General features: G+C 50.1%; 1 protein-coding gene across 1 annotated transcript in view; it reads left to right on the forward strand.

Annotated features, from left to right (window-relative positions):
* Positions 1-24,158: 24,158 nt before the first annotated feature.
* Positions 24,159-24,491, forward strand: part of SYNDIG1 (synapse differentiation inducing 1) — a 118,227-nt gene continuing 117,894 nt past the window's right edge. Inside the window, exon 1 of the mRNA XM_057702958.1 lies at positions 24,159-24,324. The gene's annotated coding sequence lies outside the window, so the exon portion shown is untranslated. The remainder of the gene's footprint in view (positions 24,325-24,491) is intronic.

The following is a 24,491-nucleotide window of genomic DNA, read 5'->3' on the forward strand; positions in this document are numbered from 1 at the left end:
ACCTGTGGCAAAATATCACCTGGGGAATTGGAATTCCAGATGGAGCGGATGATGGGTATGAGGTAGAAGGACATTTGAAAAAATAATGACCAAAAAGTTTACAAAAAATGGAGAGAAACCTCAATTTACAGATGAATGAAGCTCGGCAAATCCCAATCAGAAAACCGTTAGACTTTAGGTACATTGTAAAGTATCCAGAGAGGAAAAAATGTATTATTCGTGAGACACCAGTGATACAAATAATCATGACTTCTTATCATAGCCATGGATCAAGACAGAGCAATGATAGCTTTAGGGTGCTGAAAAAATGCATCTATCTATAGTCTGTATATAAAAAAAAATCCTTAAATATGATGGTGAAATAAAAACACACGCACATAATTGAAATCTGAGAAAAATTGCTACCAATAGACTTTCACCATAATAAATAGTAAAGGAATTCTTCAGGTTGAAGGGAAACAATACCAGATGGAAAAAGGAATCCAAAGGAAGGAATGAAAGCATTGGAAATATTAAATTAAAGGATTAATATAAAGATTACATACTTTTTCTTCTTATAACTTTTTAAAAAGATACTTAAGATGAGGGTGCAAAATTGATGAAGAACTGGTGCAAACTTCCAATTTTAAAATACACAAATCCATGGGAATGTAATATACAGCCTAAGGAATACAAGAAAATTGTAATAACTTTGTATGGAGACAGATGGCTACTAAATGTACCGTGGTAATCATTTCATAAGGTGTGCGAATGTCACATCACTGTCGTGCCCCTGAAACTAACATAATATTGCACGTCAACTGCATTTCAGCTAAAAAAAAGATACTTGAATGTTTAAAGAAAATATAATAACATGATGCTAGGGGCTATAATATATTTATAAGGAAACATAAGATAAAAAAGTATGAGTTATTTGGGGTAAGTATAATTATTCTGCTGTAATATTTGAATATTTTATATGAAATGATACAATGTTAATTATATGTAGACCAGGGCAAATGAAAATGCATACTGAAATTCCTAAAACAACCGCTAAAATTAAAATAAAATTATAGCAGACAAAAAAATAGAATACTAATAATTTGATTAGTTCAAAGGAAGCTGCCTAGGAAAGAAGAGAGAGAGAAAGATTGAAGAATCAATAGTAAAATGAACCAATTAGTAAAATTGGTTATGGTGGATAAGTATATGTTTATAGTTATAAATATGTTATGTATTTATATGAATGTAATAGCATATACCATATAGTTATATATACTTATATATAAATATAATATGTTATACATAAGAGAATTTATTAAATATAACACTTCGTCACTCAAAGAGAGAAATCAGCTTCATCAAATAGACCCACTGAACCTATGTTAAATGTAGGAACAGGGCAACCTAAGAACACTTCTCATTGGTGATCAGTAGTGAGAATGATAAAAGCATTGCATCCATAAAACAAGAACAGGCTGCTATAAAAAAGACACATTCAGAGAACAAGACAGAGGGCAGGAAAATTTAAACTGCTATCGCTAATAATTTATATGCCTGATATACATGCGCATGTGGCTGTATGTATGAAAAGCAGAACGGACAGTAATAAACAGAGTCACACAAACACAACCAGGAAGCGTTCCTCTAGAAAGAAGAGCATAAAGGTGAAATTGTAGCTTTTCCAAAGGTGAAATTGTAGCTTTTCCAAAGGTGAAATTGTAACTTTTCCACAGCCAGCGGCAGGGCTCAGTGTAACTGAGACCACAGACCCCCACCCCACCCCACATCCTGCCGCCACCTAAGGAACCGGCTTCCTCCCTTCCTCCCTTCCTCCCAAGACCCTTTAGCTGACTTTTCCTCTGTGCAGATTTCCCATAAGTGAAAGTAACAGTCCCGATCACCGGCCCCTGAATAGGATTGCAGCTTACACAGTGCTGAGATGTGGGGCGTGGGGTGGGGTGGGTTGGGTTGGGGATGCTGAGGAGAGGCGGCAGGGGTAAAAACACCGAGGAATTCAGAACACGTGGGTTCTCGATATTCTGTTATGATCCACAGCAGAACAGTGCACTCCATGCTTTTTCCAATCACATTCAAGACGCGTGGGGAGAGCCCAGACCAAGCGGATGTTAGGACCCTTCCCCAGGAGCCCTGAGCTCCTAACAGGAACATCAGGAACCTGAGGGGTGACAGCCATAATCAACCCCCCTGGGAGGCGAGGGGAGGGTGGGGGGAGGGCAGAGGGGGCTGGAATCCCTGCGCAGAGGGAAGAGTGTCCCCTCCATCCACTCCCCTCCAAGCTCACTCACCAAACTCGCCTCCCCTGGGGGGAGGCCCCTGCCTTCCAGCCAAAACCCTCCCTCCCCTTCCTGACTTTCATTCTGTTTTTCTCCTGAATACATTGAGAGTGGGGTGAATGCACGTTCTCGCAAAGAAATTATTTAACGCTGCCTTTTTTCTTGACTGTGGAAAAGCCTTAGGGCAAAACTGTATAATGGAAAAGAAATGATTAACAACCTTAATTTGTCTTTCTGAAATCCTAACTCCAAATATTTGTCTACTTAAGAACTCCAATAGAATCAATGGACTGAGTGGTAGGACTAATGAGTGGACCAAAGGCAGCTTGGTAACAACTCCGCACAAAAGCCCACCACGTTGCTCACCGGCAGTGGTCAGGAGAAGAGGAGATGACATTTGAAGAGTTAAAACGTAATAAAATACCCAGGAATAAGCCAATTAAGAAATGTATACACAGCAGGTTAAAAAAATCCATACCCACACGACTCTGTCTACCTTTACGGAAGGATGTAAAAATGAGAAGGAGATGCCGATGTGCCCTGTGCTGTAAAGTTGGAAATACTCTTAAATCCATCAGTAAACTTAAAAATCCTGTGGTAATTTTTAATGAACCTTGGCAAGGTGCCTATAAAGTTCATATGGAAAGGAGAATATAAAAGAATAGTAAGAATTTTTTTTAAATATCAATATTAATGAGGTACCTGCCCTACCAGATAGGAAAGCAGCTTGGGCAGTCAGAGTGGTGAAATTTGCGTGGTGTTGACACAGGGCTAGACAAATGGATGAGCCAGAGAGAACAGATAATCCAGGAAGAGCTCCGTATGTGATACACACAGGATGTGCAACAGTGGGGGAAAGATGAATCAGTTGATACACTGTACTTTGGAAATTCCACTCCGTTTTGTGGTAAACAGAGGAATAACCCCCAGAGCCCCCATCCTACCCCCTAGGCTCTATGACCTTCCATGGCAGAAGGAACTTCACAGACTTGATTAAGTTCATGGACCTTGAAGTGAAGAGCTGACCCCAGACCACTCGGGGGCCCAAACCAATCCTGAGAGTCTTCGAAAGCTGAGCTGTCCTGGCTGATGTCAGCCACAGAGAGACTGAAGGAGGAAGGGTCCCGAGATGGAGAAACACGGGCACCTCCTGAAACGGCAAGAGCCTGTCCTCCCCTAGCCTCCAGGAAGGAAAGGGCCCTTCCACATCAGTTTGGTTCGTGAGCCCGGTGGGTCTTCTGGTCTACAGAGTTGTAATGCAGTAACTCTGGTGATGTAAGCCACTAAATATTTGGTAACTTGTCACAGCAGCAACAATAGACTAATACAACTTTGAAAAAGTAAGATTTCTGCCGTTCTACACATAAAAATAAATTCTGGGTTAATTAATGAGCCCAATACAACAAAACATCTCATTCAAGAGTTACAAACGCACATACCAGAGAGATGTGCATGGCGGGGCCGGGAGAGGGTGAAAGCAGCTTCAGTAGGATGTGTGTACATCCTTGAGGTGCAGGAAAGCCCGCTCAGCAACACAGAAAGTCCAGAAACAAGGGAACAAAAAGATGGACAAATTTGACTTCAAAAAGATTTAAATGTTCTCAAGGATAAAACAAAACAAAATTAGCAAAAGCAGCTTGGCATACATAGTTGGCAAAGGGATTTCTAGCATATGTAATTGGCAAAGGGATGGTATCTACTGTAGAAAAAAAGACACTACAATAGTCAAGAATAATAACAATAACTGGATGGAAAGAAATTATATAATATGAAACTAGGTAATTCCCAGAATAAGCAATCCACATGGTTCGTAAATGTATAGGGGAAAAAAGTGAAATCCAGGAAAGAGTAATGAAACTAACGATGATACTCCATCTGACTGAAAAATTTCGAATATCGATAAGTTATTGATTGAATACTACATAAAGATTTTTCTTTTTTCTTTCGTAGTGTGTAAATGTATGAAATATATGAAAAGGAAATGAAAGTAAAATATTTTTGTATCTAGCTTACGCTATGGTTGAGTCAACCCAAACACACGTGTACACACATGCATGTCCGTGCACACACACACATGAACAGGCACACACACAGGGGTGAGGGCAGCTGAGCTGAGGCTGAAGGAGCTTAAATCCCAAAGGTGACAAGTCAGACACTGGCGGCTTAATTCTGCCATTTCTGCAAAGCTGTGTAAACCACCCCTCTGGATGGACCCCGGAGCACGTCCAAGGGAGACCTGCTTTGATCTTGTCGCCCAGGCTGCCCTTGTCCCGTGGCTGGTGGGTTCTCCCAGCCGCTGGTTTCTAAAATAGATACCATCCCTTTGCTTTTGCCCTTTTCCCTTCTCGAGGGAATCTGAAGGGACTTCATAGGTGGGAGAGAATAAAATGAAGTTTTTTAATTTGAGACATTTCTCATAAGATTCTCTGCCCAGGACACAGCACCTGAGTCTAATGAAAGGACTCAAAGTAAAACATAAGATCCTCACCTCTACCCTCCCCGCACCCCAAAGAGGGAGAAATTGGACTCCTCTTGGCAGTGTGAATCAGTGCGGCATTTGGGAGGGTGATGGGGCCCTAGCTGTTCCTGCAAGAGAAGAAAGATGTCACTGCAGCTTGGTTTATACTAAGAAGGAGGAAACTGGAAATAAGCCAAACATTCACGGCTGCAGCTACGGCTAAATAAACAGTGCTCCACCGTTAGGTACTACGTCGTGTGCAGGCACCTCAGCTTCCTTCCACAGGCTGCCTGCCCGCCTTGCGGGGACTGAGGGAGGCGTCCCCTACTGCAGCCTTTAAACACATTCAGTACAGATCGCAGGTACTTCTGCAGGTGCCTGCCTGGTGAGCTCTCATCTGCCAGCGGGTGTTCCTCCTCCAGCAAAGCGATGTGTCAGCAGGTGTGTGGGAGGGGCAGACAGTAGAGTCCCTCTTATAATAAGTCATGAAGGTGTCTACTGCATTCTGTCACTTCCAAGGGTGAGAAACAGGAATTCTCCAAAATGAGCAGAAAACACAGTGTAAAGCTTTGAGTTTGGGGTTTGAACCACAGCTCTGTTGTTGCTAAGCTTGCAGCGTTGGACAATGTATTTGATTCTCTGAACCGACTGTCTATTTCACAGAAGTGCTGCGAGGACTAAAGTGCATAAATATATGTGAAACATCGATGAAGCAAAACACTCCGCAAACACCTGATGCTTTTTCTCTCCTGGAGTCTATCTCTGGAGTCAGCCATGGGCCAAACTCCACCTGCCACCTGTTTCTGGAAATATTTCATTGGAACACAGCCCTTGTTATGTGTTGTCTGTGGCTGTTTTTGAACTACAAGGGCAGAGATGAGGGCTCACATCAAGAACTGGCCCACCACTTTTTTTAAAATTTTTATTGGAGTGCAGTTGATTTACAAAGTTGTGTTAGTTTCTGCTATACAGCCAAGTGAATCAGTTATACATATACATATATCCACTCTTTTTTAGATTCTATTCCTATATAGGTCATTACAGAGTATTGAGAAAGTTCCCTCTGCTATACAGTAGGTTCTTATTAGTTACCTATTTTTTTTAATGCAATACTGTGTGTATATCGATCCCAATCTCCCAGTTTATCCCCCCCCCCCACCTCTTTTTACCCCTTGGTAACCACAGGTTTATTTTCTACATCTGTGACTCTCTGTTATGTCAATAGGTTCGTTGGTACCATATTTTTAGTTTCCACATCTAAGTGATATCATGTAACATTTGTCTTTCTCTATCTGACTTACTTCACTCAAAATGACAACCTCTAGGTCCATCCATGTCACTGCAAATGGCATTATTTTCTCATTTTTTATGGCTAAATAATACTCCATTGTATAGGTATACCACATCTTCTTTATCCAGTCCTCCATCGATGGACTGGCCCACCACGTCTTAAAATCTACCCACATCTCTGGAAAGATCTAAGAGAAATTAGTGACATTGTTTGCTTACAGGGAGGAGAATTGGCTGGTTGGGGACCACGGAGAGAGATTTTTAACTGAATATCCCTTTGCATTTTTTGATTGTGAGTCATGTATTACCTATTCATAAAAGAAAATAGAGTTTAAATTAAGGATTTTTAAAAATGTCTGACCCACACGCCAAAAATATGCACTTTTGGCTCTAAGCAAAATCCCTGGGTTTCAGATGTTTTTGCCATCTCCCTGTTGGTCTTCACGTGAGCATCACGAAATGATTGCACGTGTATGAAAACATTGTTACTAATTAGAAGCATCCACTTACGAATAAGGGCCTTCTTCATACTTTTATTGGTAATTATACTTTTAACTTTGTCTAAGTCATTTTCTATAGGAGCTTGTCCATATATGATAATAAGCTGAATTTCCTTATTTGTTAAATTTCCTGCATCTTTTATTGAAAGAAGGCTCTAAACTCTTTCAACATATCCTCAAAAGACAGCTTTAGTTAAGGCACATCTCATCAAGTAGGACATGCTTGGCTGCCAGGAACAGAGCACACAACTCAAAGTGCTTTTAGGGTACGGAGCCAATTCAGCTCACAATCTGGGATGCCCAGGGGTCAGGGCTGCTTCCATGTTCAGGGGCTCCGTGGTCTCACTGATGTGAAACCCAAGTTCACATGCCTGATGCACAGTGAGGCCGAACAAACCAAAATGTCGCAGTCTGGAGCAGAGAACACGTTATTTCAAGGACAAGAGAGGAGAACGGACAGCTCGTGCTCAAAAAAATGCAAATTCCCCAATGGTTTTAGGGGGAAGAGTTTTTCTAGACAAAATATGGGGGAAGGGCTGCAGGATGTGTGACCGTCCTCCAGTTGGCTCCTGTAGAAGAACTCAGAGAGAAGTATCAAATTGTTATGTATGTACCTCAAGGAGGAACCAGGCCTGGGCCCCACACTGCACTACTGTTTCTTTCTGCATTCCGTCACTCCCCTAACAAGTCATTGTTTGAATCTTCCCTTTGGAACTCAGGGAAGGTTGAGGAGGCTGAAATCTTTGTCCTACAAACAAGAAACAGGGGACCTGGAGGGGCTTTTGTGCCCAAGAGGCCCCAGAGTCCTGTTCAGTTTCATCATTGGTGGTCCCAATTCTTTTCATTCTTCTGCTCTGCTACCTCGGGGCTTTGGATTTTCACCCAAATACCTTTGTGCCTCATGGTCAGCTCCGGACACCCATGTCCAAAGGCAGGAAGTAGGGTTGGGGTGGCATAAGAGGAGGCACAGCAAGAAAAGTCTTCCCCTCTTGCCTCTTTCCTTTTATTAGGGAGGAATTTTCCCCAGAAAGTATTCAGCATCCCTTCTCCTTACCTCTCATTGGTCAGAACTGGGTCACCTGATCCCTCCTGGCTGCCAAGGATGCTGGAATTGGGTGTCTGGGTTGAGACAGGTATTTGCCTATTTAGACAAGTATTTGTCTAAGTTTGGATGACCGTCTGTATTTAGGGAGATACAGATGTCCCTCTGAGCAAATGAGAAGAGGTTGGTCCGTGTCGGCTGGGAGGCTGGCCTGTGGCTTGACATTGCTGCACAGGTGGACACACGTCCCAGGCTATGAGCCTGCTAACCCTCCTCTGGGTGGGTCCTTGCCATCCGCCCCCCCGGGTCATCCACCTGCAACTATTGGCAAGGAGTGCTTTCAAAGGTGGTTTTCCAGAAGTGCAGACAACCGTGGTGGTTCATCCAGGTGCTCAGGGACAGGAGCTCTTGGTTGTGTTTTGTGCCTCTCCCCTGGCTTTTCCTCTCTGTCCCCGGGAATGACAGGACTCCTCACCCAATGATGGGGCCCCGGCCGGAAGCCACAGTGCTCTGTCCCCTTCTCGCCAAGCTCAGCGTCTCCTCAAGATTGCGGTGGATAAATGTTTCCCCTTCCCTCTGAGCATTAGTTTCTTCCGTAAGTGAGGCTTTACTGCTTTCGGCCAAAGGCCTGATGCAAGATTTATCAAGGAGACACAGGCTTGTGCAGTCTTCAGGGCTGGAGGGAATTTCAGAGCCGGGAAGTCCTGTATTACAGAGGTGACGTTGGCTCATAAAAGGAAACTGTGAGGCGTGGGAGGCCCACCTCCCCACCCTTCCCACCTTCCACCCAGCGGCTGGTGCATCATGTCACGCTCGCCTGCCTGACATGTGCAGGATGGAGTTTTGCTTCAGCAGCTCTTGTGATACAGTTGCCCTGGAAAAGCAGAGGCTTTTGCCCTCAGGCAGAAGTAGTTTCTTTTGGATCATGGAATAGAGCAAGACTATTCTTGTTTTTATCTTCATTTCATTCCAAATGTGGTGGGGTTCAGAATTTTTTTCTCCAGGAACTGGCTTCCCACACATTGTTTTTTCCTGTGTGTAGGCAACACTTCCTGGTGAGTTCTGTAGCAACGTAGTGATCCTCAATGAGAAGCTGGAGCTAGATCTGCAAAAGGACGACTTCACTGAACTCCTTGCTGTTCAACACGAGGAGCTTACTAATGAGACTTGATGGACTTACTAAGACCTTAGGCTCACTAAGACCTGATGGAATCGGAGGCCCAGAGAAAGCACAAAGAGAGACAAGAGGAAGAAGAAGTAACTGAAGGACCAAAGAGATTCATGACACAGGAAATGGCAAGGGGATTTTCTTTATTTGAGGAGGCACTGTTAGTGTTTGAGGCATAGGACCTGAATGTAGAACGGCACACAAAGGTTGCAGCAGCTCTTCAGGATGCAATCCAGTGCCATCTGGTCATCAATGACGAGAAAAAAAGAGCTACTGCCCAGGCATCACTGGATCGTTTTTTCAAGAGGGTAGATAGAATTGAATCCCGCAAGGAACCAGAACCTGTGTCCACGTCAGGCATGAGTGACACTGCAGCTCGCCCGCCGTCTCCTATTGCTGACGAGCCTTCAGCTCTACCACCTCCCACCTCCTCTCCCTCCTCCAGGCAGTAGCTCTTCTTGCCCGTTCACTCGATGCCAGCCCCCTATGCCAGCTGTTGTACTGTGCTACTGTACTCTTCAAGGTACTGTACTGTAAGATTAAAAATGTTTCTTTATTTTTTGTGTTTTTTACATATTATTTGTGTGAAAAGTATTATAAACCTATTACACTACAGTCCTATATAGCTGATCATGTCAGTTGGGTACCTAGGCTAATTTTGTTGGACTTGTAAACAAGTTGGACTTACGAACGTGCTCTTAGAGCAGAACTCGTGTGTAGGGGACTTAGTGTCTTGGAGTTTTAAGTGAATTTTATTTTCTCATAGTTTTCTATGTTTCCAGAGAAAATTCAAATGGATATGCACTATTTTTACTTAGAAACAGAAAATGTTTGTTTTAAGAACACAGCCCGAACTTCCCCTTCCTTCTCCCCCTCCCCCTCCCCCTCTCGTGCAGGCTGGGACTCCGCGTAGGACCTCCAGACCTCGGCGGCCACCCCGTAGAAGAAGATGGAGGACCCCTCACGCAGCCCTAGAAGCAGGTGCTGTCACATTGGCAGAGACACAGGAAATGCAGGGATCTCACCTGATTTCACCAAGGAGTAGTTTTAAAAAACATTTTATATAATTGCCATAAGATGTATGTGTGTGTGTGCGCATACGTGCACTCAACCACAGCAAGAAAATCTAGGTTGTGAGAATAACATACTAAATATATTTCTTTCTTTGGAGGCCAGTTATTTCCTCAGGGGGCTACCAGAAAGCTTACCTACATTTTCTTTTTTGCTTTTATCATCACCATTCAAAGGATATGGCATCCAAGTTCCCTTTAACTACTGCAGGCTGAATAAATGCTTGGACGCGTGGGGTTTTCAGATGAGAAATCCATGCCCGTGGCCCCATGTCACTCTCACGTCCATCCCAAGTCACACCCCTGTGACATGGGGGCTTCCGCTGACTCTGCACGTGTGCATAGGCCAGCACGTCCATGGGGCCACACGGCCTCCCTTCCTCCACGCTGGACGCCTGTGTCCTCCCAGCCTGTGGTGCCCACCTCAGGGAAGGTGGGACCCCTCATCGTCCCAGGAAATGCAAACAATCGTGGCCTCATTACTTTTCTCAGAGGCTGGTTTTCGTCCTGGAGCCCACCACCTCGCAGGTCTTCAGTTCCCTGCCGTGTGTTCATGCCCAAGAATTTGCGTGTTGAAATACGTATGTGATCACCATAACTTAGTGCCTGTTACCTCTTCCTCGGTTATGATTAGGGCATTAAATTGATTCGAAATTTGAATTATTTGGAGTGATGTTTGCACGTGAGTTAAATCATCTATAAGCGTCATTTTGGAAGGGGGGGTAGTTATTTCTCCTAAAAGTGAGCTGAGGACCAGGGCTGTTACCGGCTCTCTCTTACCATCGGGACCAGTCCCCTTCATTGGGCATGAAGAAGGAGGCTCAACTCAGGCACACTCTCTGGGGCAGCTTTTACCCACAAAACACTGAGATGCTATCCACCTGCCTTTTGGGGATATTTGTCAAATGGTCCAGAAATCAGAAGATTGGGTCTTCCAACCAGCAGTGTGAACCAGGGTCATTGGACAGGCTGCAAGGCCAGCAAGGAAGCCTTACATGCTAATAGGAGATGGTCTGACCACCCCGTTTTGCTTGTTTACAATTGTGCCTGGCAGGGAGCCGAGACCCCATCCAGACTCTTCACGGCATCACTGTCACGGAGCTTTTCCTTCCCTCAGTCACCAAGTATCTGGCCACCGGCCAAGCTCCCCTTGCAAAAGTGTTGGAAATCATAGCCACATCCTAGGATGAGGAAATGGAGGCACAGAGAGGTTAAGCGACTTGTCCAGAGTCACACAGCTTGGATTTGAACCCAAGTCTCCTACAGCCTGCAGCTGAGGGTGCTTTTATGGGTTCCCTTTCCAGAATTCTGGCTTCCCCACTGTGTTCTGGCAACAGTAAAGCCTCTGCGTGGAAGGGCAGCAGCACACAGGGCCCTCTGCCTTGCCCATGGCACTTCCAGATCAGAGGTGCTGGGGCAGCCCCTCCCTCAGGAGCAGTTCTCCCCTCACTGCAGGCATTTCTGACCCTGCTGGAGACACACAGACAGGTCCTGTGGACCTGCTGCCCTGCTCTCCATCAGCTCCCACTTGGGCTGAACACCCCCAGTCACAGCCCTTTTCAGAGTGTACATGTATGCATCCCACCTGTCTGGACAACCCTCTCCTGCCCAGTCCTACTTATCAGTGTCCCTGATGGCATCAGTGGCAGCCCAGGCCATCCTGATAAATTTGTTCTTCTCAATTTAGGGCCAATTTCTGGCTTTTCAAGGCCATTTTGAACCCTGTAAGTTTGTACAGAAAATCAGCCATGCATTTCTGTCCTTCCACACCCAGAATGTGTGTCTGTGTCTAAACACACGTTTGCCTTGGGCCAGGTGTCAGTGGACACGGTGGACTCAGCAGAGCGAGGACCGAGCCTGTGGCACAAGGACAAAGACCCTTCTACCACCCCAGCTGTTCCCCCTGCCGCCTGCACACTCACACTCACACTCACACATACACTCACGCACTCACACCACTCCCGGCGCTGTCCCCCAACCCGCGACCCCTCCTCGACATGCCTGCTCCCGATCCTCTCGGCCACCTCTGCCCTATCTGCTGTTTCAGATCCTCTGCCAGCCTCACTCAGGTTTATCTCGAAAAAAGTCCAACACATAACCCACTTTCCAAGGGCAGGTCTAGGAGGGAATAATTGCTCTTATATAGGGCGAGCCCCGGCGGCTCTCGGAAGATGCCCTGGTTTCTGTAGAGCCCTTGCTCTGCTCACCCCCTGCACCCCCCGCCTCCTCCCAGAACCCATGGTTACGAATGAAGACAGAGCCCCACTGTGGGAAGAGCGACCCACCTGGCCAGTGTCAGTGCTAAGAGGGCAAAGCCAGCAGTCAGTGTTCATTGGTGATGGGGCCTGAGCACGGGGATTCTTGGCAAGTCTTGAAAAGAGAAGAATTGTTGGAATTGGGCAGAGTGTATGATGAAATAGCCTTGGGTTGGTGGGTACAGCAAAGGGAAGGAATCCCGAGAGCAGAATCTCTGTTGAGGCTCATCTTCCAGGACCAGGGCCCCCAGGAGAGGGTGGCTTGGCTGTCAATTGGTCTGCTGGTGTGTGTGCGTGGTCCCAGCACCGTGTAACACAGGGACAGGAAATCTTGTTGGTTTCAGTGCTCAGTATTAATCAGAAGGAAGGCAAGCTTGCATCCATGCCAAAGGAAGTCTGTTTGGGAAGAGGTAGATGAGGAAGTCTGTATATTCATGAGGAAAGAAGGGATCAGGCAGAAGAAAAGCAGTCACCAGGGGAGCAGATCAGAAAGTGTCCTTGCCCCTCTGAGTGAGCTTCTAATTTTTATTTTAATGTTAAACCTTGCATGATTTTTGAATATAATTCAATCTATTAAGCACAGTTGAATGAATCAATCCAATATTTTTGCAATAAGTGAGACATATGAGGAATATGAATGTATCAGGGAATCAAATGATTTGTTCTAAATAATGCGACATGATGATGGTGCATCGAATTAGAAATTAAAATCAGCAACCTGATTAGAGACAATCACAAAAGGATGTTGATTTTGTTAAATATGTAGGAGATGGTGGGCTGGGAGAACGCACACTGACTACTTAGAACAGTGCTCCGCCAAGGGAGAGTAGAAGCAGAGGTGAACCTGGGACGGTGGTCATCACCTGTGAACACCACCTGTGCCGCAACCAGAAAGCTCAGCTGTGATGTCGCAGCTCCGAGGCTGTCTGGGAAGATGCTGGTAAATGCTTTCTCCAAATCCAGCCACAACCACAGCTAACTGACCACCTCATTGAGTCTGGGCACCAAATCAAGCATCTTGATTCAGTTCCTTATTCTGCATATCTGTGATATAATAAAATAGAATCTTCTTCCTGGGAACAACTTTTATATCATGAAAATATTTACATTGATCACAAAGCTACATGAAAATAAAATAAAACACAATGTCCGCAGGTATGCTTAGTTTTCAAGTATTTTAGACCAAATGTTTAATAGAATAGTTCTTGTGGAGAGACCATCCATCTGACCCCAGGGGCCTGGAAGGGCTGGCTGAGCCCGAGGCCACCCCACTGGTGGGAGGAGCACCAGACAGCATCCCTGTCTCGGTCCCCAGTCCTCCCTGTCAGCCATTCCTTCATAGCACGCCTCTCTTTGCTTTGCACATTCTTGGTTCTGTCTCCCCGACCCCAGCCTCCTAGATTAGGAGCCCTCACCAGGCAAAGGCTGTGTTGCAACCATCTCTGTGTCCTCTGCAGCATCTAAGGAGACATCCTGCAGCCTTTCAGTGTGTGAGGGAATCGTGTCTCCCTCTGCCTGCTGACCTGGAGGAGGGACGGTTCCATGCATTCAAACCCACCTCCTCTAGTCATGGCTCTGTGGCCACTCAAGACCACGAGGACACAGCCAGTCCTTCAAGAGGATGGCCAGACTGGGGAGGAAGAAAGTAGACAGGAAAATGTAGTAGAAAAGAGCAGTTGTCCCTGCCAATTGAAATTCAACAGATCCCCCGGGGATTCATTTTCTAAATGGCTTCTAATTTCCCTAAGTGTTCTGTCTTTTTCTCTCTTATACTCGGGCAGCCAATGAGCAGGCACAGGTGCCACATATTTCTGACATTCCCTCCCTGGCAAAATCCACTAATTATAAAGCACTGCTTACTGCCTAGAGCCAAAGGCAAGAGTAAATGACTTCGCTTTTGTTTTCACCATTGACTCCAAAGATGACTGTCTTCTCCTCCCTGCAGAGCCCAGGGCGTTTGCCTCCCACCCTTTGCTGGCCGGTGCCAGCTGCCTGTGCTCAGCCCACATCTCCTGCAACTGGTGACTCTGCAGAACGTCAGACAGAGTCCCCCCAGATGCGTGGGTCTCTCCACCTGCTCCCAGCCCTGGGCAGCAGGAAAGTGTCCTCCCAACACAGGTGCCCTCAGGACTATGACCTCCGCCGGACAGGGACAAAGGACAGAGGGTTAAAGCGTGTTGAATGCCAGCGGGAGGTTCCATACCAAGCACGTTACATGACTGACACCATTCAATCCCCGCAACACGATGAAGAGACCCTGTCACCCATTTTACAGATTAGACCTGAGGAATGGAGGGATTAAGGGCTTGCCCAGGGTTTGTCTTCCTCGCTCTTTCACAGATACACGTGTGCACACAGACGTGCACACACACGCACACACACACACACACACAGAGCTGCTAAGTGCCAGAGCCGCCTTTCAGCCGGGCACCCTCCTGCTCTGCAGGATGTCTTAGCCCCCACAGCAGCCTCCTTTCATGATCTTGGTTGCAGAGTCTCAGGAAGTTAAAACTGGTAGAAACTCTAGTTCAAGTGAGAAATCCAAGCCCAGGAGAGGGTGGAAGGCACGCTGGAGGTCACTCAGGGAAGATTTGCCAGAGAGACTCCTGGGAACGTGAGCAAGTCCTGAAACCCAGCGTCTCAGGCAGGGTCTCCCCACATCGACCCTGAGATGGGCACCCACTGGGTAAGTGGCTGATTACAGGACAAGTCCCGGTTGGGGGTCGGGAAGGAAGCAGGAGAAGGGACAGGAAGGGAAGCAGGATGTCAGGGGGGGTCCTACAGAGAGGAGCCTCGGCCGGACCCCCAAGGCTCTTGAGGGCAGACATCACCCACAGGCACGTCCAGCTCTCTGAGTTTGCAGGGCAAGCAGCCCCTGTGGCCCGAGTTCTCTGAAGAAAGTACACGTGCTGGCTTTAGGAGTTGGGGTAAGTGTTCTTATCATGGCTCAGCAGAGGGTCCTCGGCGCATCACTTAGTCCCCCTCCCCGCCACGGGAACAGTGGCAGTGGCGCCGGGCCCTGCTGTGTGCTGTCAGCAGCACAGACACCGTCAAAGCAGGGAGCAAACAACGGAGGATCCACCAGGACGACTTTAAATGAGAAGCACCAGCCTGTGCCCAGGGAAGGCGGCACTCGCTGCTGCTCAGAGGGATTTCAACACTCGTCCGCTGGAGCAGAATTCATGTTGAGTCAACACAGTGGCATTAGGGGACACCCGAAGCATCCTGCGTATCAGCTCAACTGTTTCTATTTATTTCAGCTATTGACGGGGCACCATGCATCGCATCAGGGTTGTGACCCATCACTCCTCCAGCACCCGGGGCTGTGAGGCTCTATCTGGAGACCAGCAGTCCCACTTTACAGACACAAAAAGTGAGAAAGGATGCAGTCGCCGCTTCCTGAATCCGGAGCACAAGCAGGTTCTGTGCCTGCTCCTCGCCTTCATTTCCACTCCATGAGCCAAGCCTTCAAGGAACTTCCTTCCTCTCCCTACTCTGATTTTTTCCCCTTCAGACCAAGTCCTCCAAGGTCAGCAAGTCCAGGTACAGGCTGTGGTCTGGAAAACACCCAGAGTCAGGAGGCCCAGATGCAACATCAATTCTGCCACTTGGCAAATGTGACCTTGGAGGCCCAATGGGTCCTAAAAGCCATGGGGAGCTCCAAGGGCTGCCCGTCCCTGCTCCCAGGAAGAGGCCCGTGCTCCCAGCTAAGAGGGCTTTGTGGGCAGGACGGTCGGGGACCAGTCCCAGACCTGCAGGTGGGAGACGCTGAGGTCTGAAACCAGAACGTGGCTCAAGGCCAAAGACCAAGGAAAAGGGAGGTAAGTAGTGGATGAGTCGCCAGGAAGGTGAAAAGCCAAATGAATCAGGGGCAAAATGGGGCTTGGGGGAGTGGTTCAGAGCCAGGCCCCGTCCTCTTCCCTCACACACGACAGCCCAGGAGCCACGCCCCTGCACACGGGTTGTGACGCCTGCAGAGGAAGTGACCTGAGCGCACAGCCCTGGAGCCCAGAGGCCTGCTTGGTGCCAGGGCAGCCCAGCACCTTCTCCCACCGTGGACAGCAGCCCCGCTCATCCACTGGCCCAGTGCTCAGGCTCATCCACGCCCCACAACAACGCAGACCCTGGGGAGGGCAGGGAAGGAACCGCAGCCTGGCTGGCACGGCTCCCGCTGCAGGGTCGCCTGCCTCGGCCAAGGTCCACCTGCCCCTGCAATGGGTATGTCACCGTCATCGCAGCCTCCAGATGAAGGCAAGAAGTATCGTGAGCAACTGCGTGGGAAGACACCGGCTAATTCTCAGGTCACCGTCTTGGTGTGGCAAACAGGCGATTTACAGGACAGTGAGGGCTCGGGGGTCTGAAGCCCAGGATGGGCTGGAACTGAGGAAAGGCCGGGAGGCATCACTGGCCTGGCTCTTAAACCCCCCGAGCGCTCAGCATGGAGGTGAGGGCCAGCCTCTGCCACCGTGGATGCTGGAGGCAGTGGACAGAGCTGGCTTCTCCTGCTCCCGTCCCCTCGAGCTCCTCGGAAAGGAAGAGAGCTGAGCCGAGGTGACCCGGAGCAGCCAGAGCGGGAGGCGCCAGAGCAGAAATAACCAGAGAGGAGATTCCAGAGGGAGACGGACTAGAACGCACTGTCTCAGCACAAACGGCTGCTCGTTTTGGAAGTACAGGCAGGCCTGCCCGCCCCCGAGACACGGGGAGCCCTCCTCTGCTGGGTGCCACCCCCGCCTCTGGCCACCCCGGTTGTGCTGGGGCTTCTATCCACGAGATGGGCGTGGGCACCAACCTGCCGCCTCCACCCACACGCTGCCCAGGGAGGACAGGCCCAGAGGACTGGGAGGCCCAGGGGATGCACTCACGGGGGCCCCTCCTCCTGACTGATTCTGCAGAACTCGCCTTTGTCTTGCTAATTAGGAAACAGATGACTTGCAAGAAAAAGACATGTTTCTATTGAAAATTGTGTTCTAGGTATCTTCAGTGAAGCAATAAAAGGTATTTTTCTACCTGTTGACTTTTGGGGGACATACATGGGGTTTTGTGACAAGACACAACAAGTTATTGTTGGGTGCAGCTGGTTTGCATATGTGAGTAGGAGGTGGCAGGCGGACTTCCAGGTCCCCGCGGATGGTTCAAGCCACACGGCCCAGGAGCCACTGCTAAAAGCGCAGAGCCATGAAAACCTCCACAGAATTTTTTAAATAATTGTGATGGGTACTTTAAGTTTTTAATTATCAAATACATTTGTGTAGGAGGGGAAAAGCCATACAATACACATACATTCTAGGAAATAAGTAATTTTGCAGCAAGAGTGTCCCACAGCATTCAAATTGTGTGTGCGCTGCTCTCTGGTGCTTCTCCACTCTTACCAGGGACAGGGCAGGGGCAGCTGCTGCTGGGACCCTGAGGACATAGCACAGAAGGTCGGAATAACTCACCCTGTGCACACAGTCCCCACCCCCAGAGGGCTGCCAGGCCAGCAAGCGGAACACGTGAGATGGATAAAGGACAGAACGGTGCCCCAGGCAGGAAGCAGTCCAGCCAACAGAGACAGAGGAGGGAGACTCCTTGCTGAAGGGAGGATGGGGCCCCAAGATTCTGTCCCGGAAGTGGGGACATCAGAGACGGGCAGATGCGGTGGGCAGATGCGGTGCAGCCAGCATGGGCCAGGCCAGGGGCAGGTAGAGATGCAAGCCCGACCCAGAGCACAGGAAAGGCCATGGGAACCTGAGATGCTACCCTGAACCAGGACATCATGGCACCTGGTCCAGAGAGGACTCTTCCCCTGCGCTGCCAGCCCCTGTAGCTCGGCCCCTGCTGTGGGAGGAAATCATCCTGTCCCCCAGTGCCCTGACCTCCAGCAAACCACGTCTTAGGCACCCAGGGCAGGACCAGCTGCCGATGTGCATGACGGTCTCCCAGGGAGCCCAGCCGGGCACAGAGGGCAGGGCCCAGTGCTTGCCCGGGTGAGTTCCTTTGGTCAAGAGGCATTCTCTTCTTGAAATGTGCGTGATAAACTGGGAATCACAAAAATGAAACTTCTTACCCTGGGGGCGTTTTCCCTCCAGTCCCACATCCTGCAAAATTTCAGAAATGGTTATTTTTGCCATAGAATCCACTCCTTTTTTTGCAGGAAAAAAAGGGCATGCAGCAAAAAAGAGGTATATTTTCTTGAGCTAAAAATGAGTTTGTAGACTTTTTAGAAAATGTCAGAAATCATGCTAATAATTAATGACTTGTTTGAACGCTTAGTGTTGCACCAGTAACGTTTTTGAGGACCCCAGCCTCTCAGCTTCGCATTATGTTAGAGCCACGCTGGTACACGCAGTTCTTTTGTTTGGCAAGAAAAACATGGTCTTCTTTCATTTGCCAAGGAGGCACATTGTCCACTTTGGTGCATAGATCGAAGTGGATTTACAAATCCAATTTTCGAGGCTAGTGTTTCTGAACACATGATGCAAAATCTGACCTCGCAGACCATCCCGATAGCAAGGTTTTGTAAAGCTAAGCTTTTCCTAATTATTTTTCTCTCCAACAATTCTGGAGACAATCATATTTTCCAACTTTCAGCTAAAATACATTTTCTTAAAGGCACTGGTTATTCTGATACTGTCCTCTGTCATGATAATAGACATGGTTAGGGATTACTAACTGGATAATGGAAATTAGTCACTAGATGAAGAAGCCACCTGCTGAGGCAGGTCAGGGGGTGGGGGACGGAGGACCAGCACCACCACTGCCCCACCAGCAACATGCGGCCAGTGCTGGAGGCTCTGGGGTAACAGTGCTGGGTCGTCACCTGATATCACATATTCAGGAGAATGTGAGGCCAAATCCGTGTTCAGGTCAAGCTATGGTCCAGAAAGAAGAAATAAATTGTCAAAATCAGGAGAGGGAACGGGTGAAGGTGGGAGACCCCCCAGTGGAAAGGGTCCACGATATCCACATGGAGAACAGAGGGGCCCTTGAACTTGATCTCTTTCCTGGTTGGTCCCTGGCTGCCTGGTGTGTGTGGGCTATTTCCTGGGAAAGCTATAGGATCAATGCCAGTTGGACAGCGTCACCATACCCGCCCCCTTCACTGTCCTGCATGTGTCCTGTGTGTCCTGTGTGTTCCGTGTGTGTCCCACGTGTGTTCCGTGGTCCCAGACTTGCTGAGGCATCCCTCCAGGCTCTGGCTTTAAAGTCTGGAGCTGAGTGGAGCAGGAGCCACGTGTTTATGCTCTGATAAGAGAAATGAAGCCTGTCCCAGGATGAAAGACATACGCAGGTGTGGGTCCTGAGCAGCAAGGCCCACGGAAGCTGGGGCAGAGGGAACCACCCAGAGGTACCTGGGGGATCTGATGACAGTGTCAGCCTCACTCAGCCTCTGCCCCCTTGAAATAAGAAGCACTTGGATGAAAGAAAACATCAATCATCCCTCTCATGTAGCATCTGAAGGCCTTCCAGAACCAGCAAGTTTTGTGCCAAGAATCTAGATTTCTGCCATTTGCCTCAACTTCCCTGCAAAAAGTCCCCAGCAGCCCAGCAGTCTGGCCAACTATCTTTAAGAACAATAATCTGCCATCCCTGCTCAGGAAACACACTGCGTGTGTGGAGCACGTCCTCGTCTGTACACAGCCAGGTAGCAGATGCTATAACCATGCTCGTTAGACACGAGGAAGCCAGGCTTCCTGTGTGAGGACAGGCAACAGGAGTGGCAGACACTTACTCCCAGGATCTCTGAGCCCCTCGCTGTGGTAAGCCTTCAGCCCGCCCCTGACGCACACCCTCTGTGAAGGTTGGCTGCTCGCCGAGCTGAAGACAGGCCAGACCTGAGCCCCCGCCTCACTCGCTGTATGTGACACCACCATGTCCAGCACCCAGCCTCCTTGTCTCCTGGGGTCACTCCTGCCGCCCCACTGAGCTCAGATCAGCATTCAGTGAGGCCACGTGCATCAAGGACAAATCTTACTCTCAGCAGCAGATGATTGCAGAAACAGCCCCAAAGGTCTCCCACCCCCTGGCATCCCATCTCCATCCAGACCTCACGGCCCCACCCATCAAAAGCTGGAATCCGTCTCCCACCTCCTGAACCTGGGCCACGTGACGGTTTTGGTCAAGGAGACTTCAGCTATGTGATACAGGCTTGGAAGCCTGTGTGTCCTGGGCCTGTAGTGCTGGGCACCACCTGCTCTGTGATGAGCCCTGGGCCAGCCCTGGGGGAGCAGAGGCACGTACCTCCAGTCCACAGCCAACCACCCCAGCCACGTGAGAAAGACTTTGGCAGGCAGTCGACCATGGAGGCCCAAGGGAGCCCAGGCAACACCATCCAGTGGCTCAGCCTGCACCGTCACACTCAGAACTGTGAGCAAATAGAGGGCTGCCGTTTTCAGCCACACCATTTGGGCTGGGTGTCTGCAACAGTGGGTAACTGGTCCACTGCGCCACAGAGGTGGCTTACAATGTGATAACTTCCTGCCCTCCCTGATTCATTCCAAAGTGATGCAGCAGATGCAAAGGCCAGACTGCAGATCTGCAAGTCAGTAGCCCTGACCTGGGCTTCACTCCCCACTCGGGCCACCTGAGAATCAGAGGGCCATACCAAGTGAGTGACAAGAACTCCTCCAGCTCTGATGTTCTGGGATTCTGGTGCAACTTTTCCTGTTCTAAACTCTCATTTCAATATTGCCTCAAAATTTTGTCTAGATTTTGAATCTCTCTCCTTTAATTTCTGATACCGATTCACAATTTTCTTAGAGCCTCGCCTGTCATGTCTACACTGTACAGCTGAGTGATCATCTTTCTGTCCTCCTAAGTCCACAGGATGCTCCTGTGATAAGACATTGCAGCTTTTCAATTCCTGGATGCCATCAATCAAGACAATTTAATAACAGATTTGGGGGGAGAGAAGAAAAAAATGGATGAATGACATTGCCTTAAAACCAGGTACACCCTCTCCATCGTTGGTATTACAGTCAACGAGTAACAAGACTGAGCACTTCACATGGTTGATCTAAAGGTGGTTTAGAAGGAGCCCCTCTGAGCTGCCGGCACCACGCAGGGCATGGCAGGGTGCTTCCTATGTTCCACCTGGTGTCTGGAACCTTTCAATTCAAGACATGTTGAAGAATGTCTCCTACCTGAAGACGTCCAGTTCATGCTTCCTCTCATCTGGTCACCTGCCTCCGGGCACTAACAGCTTCTCAGGAAAGTCGTCCAGAAGCCTGACAGCCTGCTGGTGCCTGAGTCACAGTTTACAGCACAGGAATTGGTCCCATGGACCTCTCTTGCTCTGTCAGTTCTGTAATCTTGCCTAAGAGATAAGCTTTGTCAAGAAGGTTACCTGATACCCAGGTGATTTGGTGACTCCTGCTGTGTCCCATTGTTCAGTACCTGACAGCCTCTTGATTTGCTTTCCTATTTCAGTGAGGCATCACAGCATAAGTGATGATGACATTCTAACCAACAACCAGGGATCCAGACTTAAGAGGAATCGCCCTATACATGCAGCTACCTACCATTCCAGACCAGCCAGGTGCCCACCAGGAGCCCTGGGTGCCTTCCCTGAGCTGCCACATCTGCTGGGAGCAGGAGACACCCCTCTTCATCTGAGATTCCTGGCCCTGGCAAGTTTCTTATGCAGCAAATGGAAACACCCACTGGGATTGGGGAAACATTAAAAGATGTGTGTGCGTGTGCAGGGTCGGAGTCTAGAAAAGACAACATACTCTGGAGACCTTGAAGCTATGTGAGTAGCATGGGAGAAATTAATAATAATAATAATAATAATAATAATAAACAACTCACCACATCATGAAATTTTCCCTTTTCTTTCAAATTACCCTCGTTCCTCAAAGACATCTAATTTTACACCCACCCCACCCCCAATGCAGTCAATCACTTTGCTCAGTACCTGGGATGTGCCCAAGAGCTGTATGAGAATAAAACACAGTGACCTAAGGGTCCCACCATATTCATTCCGCAACAGAAGACCATTGGAATGTTTAAATGCAAAACTGAGTGAGACGTGTCATGAAAACAAAGCCTTGGAAAATGTTATGAAATGCAACCTCTCCCCCCACCCCCATGTACCCATGCGCCACACGTCACCTGGAAGAGCCAGGGTACTGAGTTCCAAAGCATCAGTATGGAATGTTCCAAAGTGCCAAGGACACAACACGGAGGCAGGCCACAGAACTGCATACAGGAGGCCACTGCAAAGGCGTCCCCTTCCTTTCACTCTGCAACCCTCACTTTTGGAGGGAGCACCGAGCAGGTATCCAGCGACAGCCAGGGGTCACGTGTTATGTTGCACTCACAAGATGCCCGCCTGCTACATCAGAAGTCCAACTGAAACTGCAAACCGTGCCCTGGAGGCACAGGCAGGTCCAGCAGCATCCCTGTGTTCTCTCTCACAGGAAACGAAACTGGCCCGAAGCCAACCCAAAGCCTAGACAAGCACAAGTGCGCTGAGAGGTGAGAACCCAGGTTGGGCCGCTCCCATCCTTCGGTGGCTGCGGAAGCCCCAGGGACCTTTGTCAAAAAGCCTCAGCTTCTTCATCTGATAAACGGGAGTAACGATTCTCCACCTCAGATGAGTCTAATGATATCTGATCAGCCCAGTGGTTCAGATGAGAGAACGTTCTGATCAGGAAAGGAGCTGCGGACAGTGGCAAGTATACCAGGATAAGATGGCATCTTCCTCCCACCTGAGAAGTTCCTCTAGCTGGGAGGAGTGGACCTTGCCCTTTTCTGAGTGTTCCAGACCACAGCCTCGGAGCTCTGGGATCTGGAGGAAGAAATCTGGCTGTGCTTTGCCACGCTGCGGAGATGGAGAGGGGCAGCATTCGGGTGGATAAAGACAGCGCATAGTGCCGGTTCCGCTGTGCAGGTGCTCCCGTACAAGCGCGCTGGGACTTGCGCTTCCTCTCTGGGCTGCCGAGGACCCACAGGAGCCAGTCCCACTAAGGGAACATGGGGAGGGACCTGCTGTTCTGGCCCCACCTCCAACCCAGCCCTCTGGAAACTCCACCCCAGGAGCCTGGCAGAGGAAGAGCTGCCTTCTCAGGGGCAAGGGGTTAGTGAGGCAGGGGGAGGCCTCTGCACCAAGGAGCGTTTCCTGGGGCATAACAGACCAGGACCACCAGGGCGCAGCCAGTACAGGCCTGGCGGGGGCACCTGGCATCCCTGGGCCTGCGACAGAAGTGAGCCCACAGATTCTTCTCCTAAATCACTTGTGACTCCCTTTCTGGTGCTTCTTTCTTCCTCACTTCTTTCTCTGTGAAATCCCAACTGAAAACACCACTTCCCCCACCTCCCTCAGCGTTGGAAATGCAGACTATCTTGGGAGGTGCCCTCCCTGGCTCCCTGCCCACTACCCACTGTCCTCACCAGGCTCATGCCCACCCCCAACCCCTCCTTTTCCTGCCGCCCTGGTTTCCTCTCAATTTCCACTGCCCAGGGCCAGCCCAGCACGCACATCAGATCGGTTGGACTCTGGGCCTGGGTCCTGGACTCTGGGCCCCGCGCCTGGTTTCGCCGGGATGATTGGCTGGTCAGGACTTGAGCAGATTCAGGCCTGTAAAGTGGGTCCTTAGGAACCTCAAAAAGAACGAACCAGAGCCTGGGGAGGCCTTTAGGACCGAGGGGAGCCATCTCTTCTCTGAGCCAGGCGGCAAATCCGCCCTCCTAGTCCCCAGCGGATGCCTCCTTCCCCCAGCCTCTGTCACCCACATTCCCAGACACCGGCCCGGGCCACCTGCCAGAAGCGATCCCCCGCGGGGCCCGCGGCCTGGGGCAAAGTTGGCGACGCCTTCGTGCGGAGCCGGTCCCTCCTCCTCCTCCTCCTCCTCCTTCCTGCCATCCTTCGAGCCCGTGGCCGCCGCCTCCGGCTCGCGTGTCTCCAGGCTCGGCAGCCGAGCCGAGCGGCGCGCCCCGGGCGCCCCTCGCCCACCCGCCGGCCGGGCGCGCTCCGCGGGAGTCTCCGTGCACGCTCCTCTCCCGGGGGCCGGAGGGCCGGGCTCCGCCCCGCCGCCGCGGCTCGCTAGCTCCAGGCGCCCGTCGGCCGCCGCCGCTGCCCCGCGCCCGGCGCTCCAGTACGCGCGGGGCAGCCGGGGGCGCGGGCGGCGAGCGCAGGGCCGAACGGCGCGTAGGGAGGGCCGCGCGGCGGGGGAGGGAGCCGGGAGCAGAGGCAGGCGCCGCACCACCGCGCCCCGCACGCTCGCTCCCTCCGGAGACGAGCGGGCCACCACCGGGCGCACTAGCGGGTCACCTTGTCCGGGAGGTAAGTCCCGACCGCCCCGGCAGCGCGGGCATTGGAGGGGTCGGCGCGAGCGGGGCGGGGGCCGCGGGTGGGCGGCGGAGAGGCGGCCCCCGCGCGGGAGGGCGTCCTGGCTCCGCCTCGGAGCGCGCAGACCGCCGGCGGCTTGGCGCCGGGTGAGTCCGGGCGGT

The sequence above is a fragment of the Hippopotamus amphibius genome, chromosome 12 (genome assembly GCF_030028045.1).
Source record: "Hippopotamus amphibius kiboko isolate mHipAmp2 chromosome 12, mHipAmp2.hap2, whole genome shotgun sequence".
Classification (NCBI taxonomy): Eukaryota; Metazoa; Chordata; class Mammalia; order Artiodactyla; family Hippopotamidae; genus Hippopotamus; species Hippopotamus amphibius.